The sequence below is a fragment of the Stegastes partitus genome, unplaced genomic scaffold (assembly GCF_000690725.1).
Source record: "Stegastes partitus isolate 25-593 unplaced genomic scaffold, Stegastes_partitus-1.0.2 Scaffold10, whole genome shotgun sequence".
NCBI classification, from domain to species: Eukaryota; Metazoa; Chordata; class Actinopteri; family Pomacentridae; genus Stegastes; species Stegastes partitus.
In genome coordinates this window covers 216,653-225,763 of record NW_007577741.1, presented here as the reverse complement: position 1 = coordinate 225,763, position 9,111 = coordinate 216,653, and positions in this window count along the sequence as shown.

Below are 9,111 nucleotides of genomic sequence, written 5' to 3'. Positions count from 1 at the left end.
CATCTGCAGGTGTGTTTAGATTCCAATCCATCAGCTTTCCATTTCTGTACCAGTAGAAAACCATCATAGCAGCAACGGACTGTTCGAGCTCGTATATCCAAATCTGTTCTTCAAATAAGGGTCCGTTATTCTGCAGGCGAGGAGCTTAGAGTTTCCCCTCGTATGTCACATCATTGTTCTTCATCAGCTATCATTGTGCAGTATTTATTTCAATGAGCAGCATTTTATCAGCTTACACTCACTGCATTCTTCTAAGTTAAAGCAGAACAGAAACACAGCAGGTCCTCATCACAGCAAAAGTCATTACTGAGATTGAAATCTTTATTTTTTTCAGTATTTCTCATGTCCGCCTTTATTTTTGATGACAGATTAAATCCTCCTCTGCATGGAGGATACCAGCGTTGCTGATGAGATGTTCTTCTCAGAGACTGTTTTTTCAGCTGCTCTTTGCTGCAGGGGTTGTGTTGTTCTACCTTCCTTTAGAAAACACTCAAAGGTCTTTTGCTGGATTCAAGTTAAGTAGCACGGTCAAGTCAACTGGGTGACTTTGGCAGCGTGTTTAGGATTGTTATCATGCTGGAATGTTCTTCTTCTGCCAAGCTTCTGTAGCCTGGGAGTCATCTCTGGAGCCAGTATTTTGTGTATCCATGATGCCATCTATAAATGTCATCTCTCTGACAACAATCATCACACTCCCACCGCTGTGCTTCTCTGTCAGGACTCACTGTGGTAGTCCTGACTACATTCAAACATGCCAAACATACGAGACTGAGACAAAAAAAAGAAAGTATCCTGGTTCCATCTGACAGAAGAAGGTGCTCCCAATATTTTTCTGGCATTTCTTTAGCATGTGCAGATGAACACAGACGATTGGTCCAACACTGAGGAAGTTCTGGCGTTCAGAGGTCATTTTATAATTATGCAATCTGGCTAAATGGAAATCACAAGTGTAGGGGAGACCGGGGATGGTTGTAACGCTCTCAGATTGACTCGTCGGAAACGAGCTGCGGTGATGTCATCAATACAGTAGATGCCCACTAACGAATGGAGCTCACCGGTGAAGCCTCATGTCTCTGAGCTGAAAACTGCCTGTTCTGGAGCCAAAAAACAATATGTAGTAAAAAAGTAAAAAAATTTCATCACAAATATTTCTTGCATGGCGTCCATTGTGTTGTAGGTACGTTTGTTTGACTTACATAAGCTCAGGTAGTAGTTTCTCTGGTTTAATTTGATGTGTTGCATTAGTGCTAGCCTTGAAGCTAAATGCTAAAAACATTTAGCTTTTTAATGGCTGCCTGGCACCAGGAGGGTTTGAACTGTTCTTTAAACCTTTGTCGATTGTTCCACAGATCTCCAAGTGTTCAAACGCTTTTTCACGTTATCATGTTTCAGGCTACAAAACACACAGTGTATTTATTTTATTATCATTATTTTTGTAGTCTTACAAGTTTATGGTTCCTTCTTTATTATTCATTAATGTGTTTCCATACATTTATTAGTGTGGATCTTTTTAAAGCAGAATAATTTAACTGTCACATCCTCCAGTAGTGTTACAGCTCACCCTGGTACGGGGGTAGGTTGTTACAACAGACCTCTTTGTATTTGACATTAATTTACATAATCTGTGATGGTGTAGTAGAAGTGTAAGTGTATGTCATTTATAGCAGACACATATGGGCACCACATGTCAAAATGTGAGATCTCTAGCACAAAGAACCACTGAGTTACACTTGGCCAAACAAAAAGTGTTACTGTTACTCATCACAGGTTTTCTACCTTGTGTGCCTCTGATCACAGTCGTATTCACTTTTATTCATTTAGTTTCTGCTTTTGTATTTTCAAAATAGTCTTTTAAACATATTTATGTTTGAGTGTTTATAAGTGGATATGCTCAACTTCCACCCATCCATCCATTATCTATACACGCTTAATCCTCACTAGGGTCATGGGGGCTGGAGTCTATCCCAGCTGACTCAGGGTGAAGGCAGGTTCACCTGGACAGGTAACCAGTCTATCACAGGACTACACTTAGAGACAGACAACCAAGCACACTCACATTCACACCTACGGACAATTTAGAATCACCAATTAACCTCAACATGTTTCTGGACTGTGGGAGGAAGCTGGAGAACCCGGAGAGAACCCACGCTGCACGGGGAGAACATGGAGACTCCATCCTGGTGTCCTCACCGTGACACGAACCAGCGACCTTCTTGCTACCTTGCCACCCTATGCTCAACTTGTCTACTTGAAATAATGCAGTGATTGAGAGGTGATGCAGTTTGAAATTATTTGACCTTTCATTGTAACTGCACATGGATTTGTTCACTTCTGCTGCATAAAGTACAACATGTCCTCATGACCAGCGTCAGCGTGACTGTTGGACTTGGTCTACGGAGACGTTCTGAACTTGCAGTGCGTTCACGCTGAACATGCTCCTGCACTGTGCTGCACAACAGAGGACGACTCTACAGTAACAAATCTGTACTGTCCATCAGCTTACTCTGAAATTCATTCTCCAGCTCTCCTCTCCCACACAGCGAGTCGCCGACAGTCACATCTGTAGATCTTGACTGCCCTCAGCTGGTTTAATACAGAACTGGAGGACAGGCTGGCCAAGAAACTGAGCTTCACGTTAACACGACCTTGAAATAAATAGAATAAAGTTAAAAAATAAAACAACAAAAAGTGGATTCTACCTTATTTGCACTCACAAATGATACCGTCACTGCAGCACTGTAGATATAATTCTCAAAGGGAGTCACAAAGGGATGAAAATTATAGTTTTTCTTCAGATTGTTAAATGAACAAAACAGCTCCTATTTGAAGAAGCTCTTCCAGCCTGCTCATCATAGTCACAGGCTCTCAGTTCATTAGGAAACAATCTGAGATGCCGCCTTGGGAAAAGAAGGCGGAAAAACAATATGTCGGTGCATTCAAGCTGTTTGAGTCATTTGGTTTCGGGGGGTCGATAACACACGTATCAGTAAATCAGCAGAACAGCAAGAAAACAGCTTTCTACAGCGTAACCAGACGGAATCCTGTGAATGCAAATGAGGACGAAGCCTTAAAACTGACCCTCAGAGTTACGGCCTTGATGCTAATCCGGGCTGCGCGGTGGTCGGCTATAATTGCCTGGACAAACATTTGAACGGATTAAACTGAAGTTCCACTCAAGTTTGCAGCTGGCCACTGATGTTCCTTTAATGAGGTCAGAGTCTGCGCTGACCTGCAAATGAAACAATAGATGATCTTTTGATTCACGAGAACTTGAAACGGAAATCATATTTTCTCCAAAGGTTAAGATGTGAGACGAATCTTGGGAGAGGAGCTCGTTAGGATCTTCATTTTTAAATGAGATGGTAAAAGTGCCTGAAACAAAACCAGTACCAGCTGTGGGGGAGCCGTCGACCCCAATGCGCCGCTCCATAATCCGCTAAAAGACTTCTATTAGCACTAAGAAACAAACAGCGGACTCCATTTAAGATGCACCTTTTGATAACAATGATGGAGACGCAGCTCCACAAAGGTTGAAACACCACTAAAACTGTGCTATTAACTGATATGAGCCATCAGTGAGAGTGCTGTAAAGCTTTAACTGCTCAATCTTTGCTCTAACAAAGATTTATTGCGGTGCCCAGCAGCCAAATCTACAGCACCGGCGTCCAGCCTTTTCTAACTTTAGGTCCCCGTAATGGAGCATATTTAACATCATCATTATAATATAAAACACTGCTGAGCCCTATTTTTAGTGAACATAGACATACAGAGACAGAGTGCCAATTAAAAGTATTCACCCCCCTGTTAAAAGTTTTGCTCATATATTTCAACATTATCATCATGATCAATAGAATTTGGCTTTTTTGTGTGAACATGTACAAATAAAAGACTCTGTTGTGTCAAAGAGGAAACAGATTTGTACAAAGTATTATTAAAATTTTAAAGCATAAATTAAATGACTGCATAAGTACCTTACCTACATCAACACAGGGACTGCTAACTGGTGCTAAAAGTCGCACAATTAGTGAAATTCAGAATCATGAGTGCAATGAATGTGTCTCATGTGACTGTAGAGTAAAGACACGAGCATCTGGAAGGTTCAGTCGCTGGTGAGTCGGTGCTGCTGGCTACAACTACACCATGAAGACAGAAGAACGCTCCGTGAAAAGGTTATGGGACAGCACAAGTCAGGGGATGTATGCAAAAACAAATCCAACACAGTGAACATCCCTGTGAGTACAGTTAAATCCATCATGAGGGTATAAAAGGAATATGGTGCCACCAAGGCATCTGTGGCTTCTCTAATTGGAGGATCATCATGGTATGATTTTTAGTTAACTGAAATTTCTTTGTAGATTTAAAAAAAAAAAAAAAAATGTCATGACTTTATGATTTTGTAAATTGTCGTAAAAAATAAAAATAAAAGTAATTGTCCGTGATTTAATTTTAAAAAGCAACAGCAAGGGAAAACTTGCAATTTACAGTCAAATGCATCCATCCCATTCCATTAAAGAAAAGGCAAAATTCACAATAGTCAATCAAATAACTACAAATTGAAAAAAGTAATAATAAATAAAAATTTGCTAAATTATAATTTAGTGACATAAGATGTTGCTTTTGAATTGTGGTTGAAAATAATCATTTTAAAAAATAAATAAATAAATGTCCCGGACAAATCAGAGCACTTTGCTGATGAGCAGTGGGTCAGAACACCTGTCAACAGGTGCAGAAGTCTGACTGAGTGTTACAGGAAACACCTGATGGCAGTGATTGGCTCAGAGGGTTGTTCAAGTCAATATTAGTTCACGGGTCCCATCATGCTTGTTTTTTTTTGTTTTTTTTTCATATATATATTTCTGTTGAACCACAATTCTAAAGCAACGTCATGATTTCCATTAAATTTTTATTTATTATTAATTTTGTCAATTTCGACTTATTCCAGCTTTGTGGACGATTGTACCTGTACAGGATATTTCTTCACAGGACCTGCAGACAGCAGCTTTCCCAAAGGTTTCAGTTCTAACAGTGCAGAGCAGGAGAACGCTCGTATACAGCAGGTTGATTAATGGTTTACGATCGTTGTTCTCAGCTGTAGGTCACCTGACCCGGATGTCCTTGTATTAAGGGCATAAATGGTAAGTCATTAAACTGTAATTGGGATGCTCGCTTTCATCCGTTTCCTGAAAGCCGTGACGGAAGCTCCTGCCTCTGAGGATTACCCAGTTATTAACATCAGCAGCGACCTCAGAGGAGCCCTTTGTGACTCATCCTTAAGTGACAGGAAGAAGCAGAAGAGGTAGATGTGACCAGAAACAAGGACCACTCATCCTGCCAATTACCGATTCGTCACTGTAACAATCAAAGCTGCGCCCACACATTACTGGAACCGAGACTTTCAGCTGATTCACTGCGTTACGAGCACTTGACGCGATTAACGTTTCCCCAACAGGTGAATGCAGCACATCCCCGTCTTCAGAGCACACAGCAAATGCTTTTCAGACGTAGGAAAAGCACCTTACAAATGATTGAGGAGCCATTCAGCGAGACTTTGATGCGTTTAATCACGTCACAAGGAGCCGGCAGTAAGCAGATCCATAACTCCATCAGCCCTGAATGTGTCGGAATCCATCCGGCCGCCGAGCCAAATGACAAATCAGTGGTTCTCCTCCCTCACCTGTCACTCAGCGTCTCAATCTGCTTGCTTGCAAGTCCTTGACTGAATTATCAATACACAACGCTTTAATAACTCCAGAGGGTTCCTGCTGCTGCCTCACCTCGAAAAATATCAATAGCCTGAAATTACTATCACGTCTGAGGAAGAGAAAAATAACCCGAGAGACTCTGAAGCTTCACAAAGTTTTGTCCTTGATCCACTCAGAAAGTTGTGTCAAGTTTTATTTCTTTTATTTAGGAATAAAACACAGATTCATAAACAACAGAATACTTCAGTCCTTGAAGCAGAAGTCATGTGTTCAGAAATAAACGAGGTTATTATGACAAAAACAAGGATTAAATCAGGACGTAGTTGAAGTAACGATTAAACTCATTGTAGTGGAATCTGATTTAATCATTTATTTTTTTTATTTACTTTTATTTAAAGATAAGACTTTTTATTTTATTTTTTTATGACCCCCTTACAAAAGTCTTGACATGCTGACACTTTGCATTTCATGATGTCACTTCCTTTCTTCCTGTTTATTCTCACGTCGCTCTGAATGACAGAGCTGCTGTCTCTGACCCTTCAGCTCATCACACATCTCCAGGCTCCAGCTCAGCGACCAGAGATCCTGTTAGCTCATTAACACGCAGCAAACATTAAGACAAGGTGTTCCATCGCTGATATACTGCATCTGATCACTGTTTTCTTCAATAATCTCATTGTTCAATGTCTAAAATGTCAGAAAACACTGGAACAGGCTCGTCATTACTCCCTGAAGCCGGACTTTACATTTTCAAATGTCTGAACCGGTTTCAGAAAAGATCCTATATTTCATCATAAGAAACTAGAAAAAAAAAATCTCCTTTGACATGCTGGTACCTGAATTTCTCAGTTTTGCTGTTTAAAAATGACTTAAACAATAAAGTCAGTTATCAAACTAACAACCTTCAAACATCTGATTGATGAACTGATCATCCCAGTTGAGCAGCACTCAGAACAAAGTCTTCATATGCAAACATGCTTATTTCTGAGTAACTGTATGAGGGACGGGGCTGCAGGGTGGATCAGTGGTTAGCACCGTTGCCTCCCAGCAAGGAGGTCACCTGGTGAGGACACCAGGATCTTTCTGCGTGGAGTCTCCATGTTCTCCCCGTGCAGCGTGGGTTCTCTCTGGGTTCTCCGGCTTCCTCCCGAAACATGTTGAGGTTAATTTGTGATTCTAAATTGTCCGTAGGTGTGAATGTGAGTGTGCTTGGTTGTCTGTCTCTAAGTGTAGCCCTGTGATAGACTGGTTACCTGTCCAGGTGAACCTGCCTTCACCCTGAGTCAGCTGGGATAGACTCCAGCCCCCCATGACCCTGGTGAGGATTAAGTGGTGTATAGATGATGGTCGGATGAGGGACACTAAGGTTCTCTGCAGATTTATCAGTACTTCCATAAAGCCAGGTGACAACTTTGGTTTGTTTAGTTTTTACTGCTTTCATTCAGTCTTTTCAGATATTCAACAACAAAGTCCTAAAAACCAAAATATCTCTTAAGACATAATATTAGACTTAAACCCAGCTCCTGTCATTGATTAAAACTCACAAAAACTCATCTCTGTGTACAACAATTATAGATATTTTCAATCAAAGTAGAAATACTCAGGTATGGCAGTCAATCAATCAATCAATCAATCAATCAATCAATCAATCAGTCTCTATTTGTATGGCACTTTTCATACAAAGAAAGCAACACAAGGTGCTTTGCAACCATTAAAAACAAGAAAATCTGTCCTCCCACCCTCCATACACACACACACCCAACCATACACTCTCACCACTGACTGTAGGGAGACATGGCATGGCGCTGAGGATTGTGGGAAACGCTACCATTGGGGGCGTCCACACTGGGAGGAGCAGCAGGCCATGTCCGCCGGGGGCGCCGGCACCCAGATCCCCCCTAACCCCGACAGACAGGAGGACCCCTACACCAAGGTGGGGAGCCCCCCAATCAGCCGGGCCGGAGGGACCCCCAGCAGCAGACCGGATACAAGCCCCAGTGTGGAGGGAGGACGCCCCTGAGGACACAGAAATAAGATAAAAGGCCTGATAAGTAAAAGTAAGAAAGGAAAGTTAGAAGAGTGATAAAATACCCAATATAATAAATAAATAATGATAAGAGCGTAAGAAGGAATATAGAAGGTCAGTTAAAAGCCTGATTAAAAAGGTGGGTCTTCAACCTTCTATTAAAAATGACGGCTTATTTCCCTGATCGTGTGTCATCTAGCTTGTTAAAAATAACCTGTACGGACACGATAACAAGCTACGAATTGTGATTTCCACAGACAATGTCCAAAACTGTGCCTCCAAATGCATGACAACTGTACCTAATATCTGTTAGATGTGCTGAGAAAAGACTGTTTCAGCATCGTATCCACTTTAGAGCTGGTAATATGTCAGTGCCAGAATTTACTGCTTCTTTCTTCCAGTTGGCCCATAGATCAGTTATAGAATGACATAACAATGCTTGTTTTACTGTCGTGACCTAGTGTGCTCTGCTTCAGGCTTTCACAGCCAAACTCTTCCTCCTGCTTCATATTATTTGGAAGGTTTGGTGTGAAACTGCAAAAATCACATGAAACAAAAAGTGTTTGCTAAATTGTGAAAATAAATTAAAAATAGAATAAATAAACTAAAAGGTACAAGGAGGCTACAGTGGGTTTAATTACATAACATGTGATCCATTGTGGGATTCGGTTTCTGGGAGAGTGTGCTTACAAGACGTCCTGACCCCCCAGCCCTCGCTCTGTCAGTACTCATCAGCTCAATCAGTGACAGCTGCTGTAATTGACTCACCTGGATCTAATCAAAACCCAGCTCATCCCTCCACTCTCCACCACATCATTGACTCGGTCACCTGTTTCTCTGCCACTGCACCATAAAAACTCTCCACGCTGTCTTGGATTCTGCAGCTGCTTCCTGGTTTCCCGTCCACCATCCAGTCCTGCCCACAGCCTGCCAAGCCCTCGTCGCTCTGACCTGTCCAGCCTGATCCCCACTCCCTCCCCACAGCCCGTCTGCCTTTCCCCTTGTAGTATTTTATGAGTAGCCCCCTTTTGTTAACTAACATCAACCTTCTGTATTTTATTATTATTCATCCCTCTGTTAGTTTAGTTAGTGATTCTTAGCGTTTTCTCGTTTTACCCCTTTCTTGCTTTAGGTTTGGCTGCTTGGTATTTAGTTCCCCTTACAGCTTAGAGTCCCCGTTCTTGATGTTAATATTTTAAACTAAACCCTGTTTAATCTTGATTTGTTCTTGTGTCTGCACTTGGGTCCAAACCTGTTCCGTGACAGCGTAACGAGGTCGCCTTCTGATGTTTGGCGATAAAGTTCCCAGCTGGTGTTTTAGTTCGTCCTAAAGGTGCTGATAGGTTGAGGTCATAGACTGTATAAAAGATGGACGTAGCTACC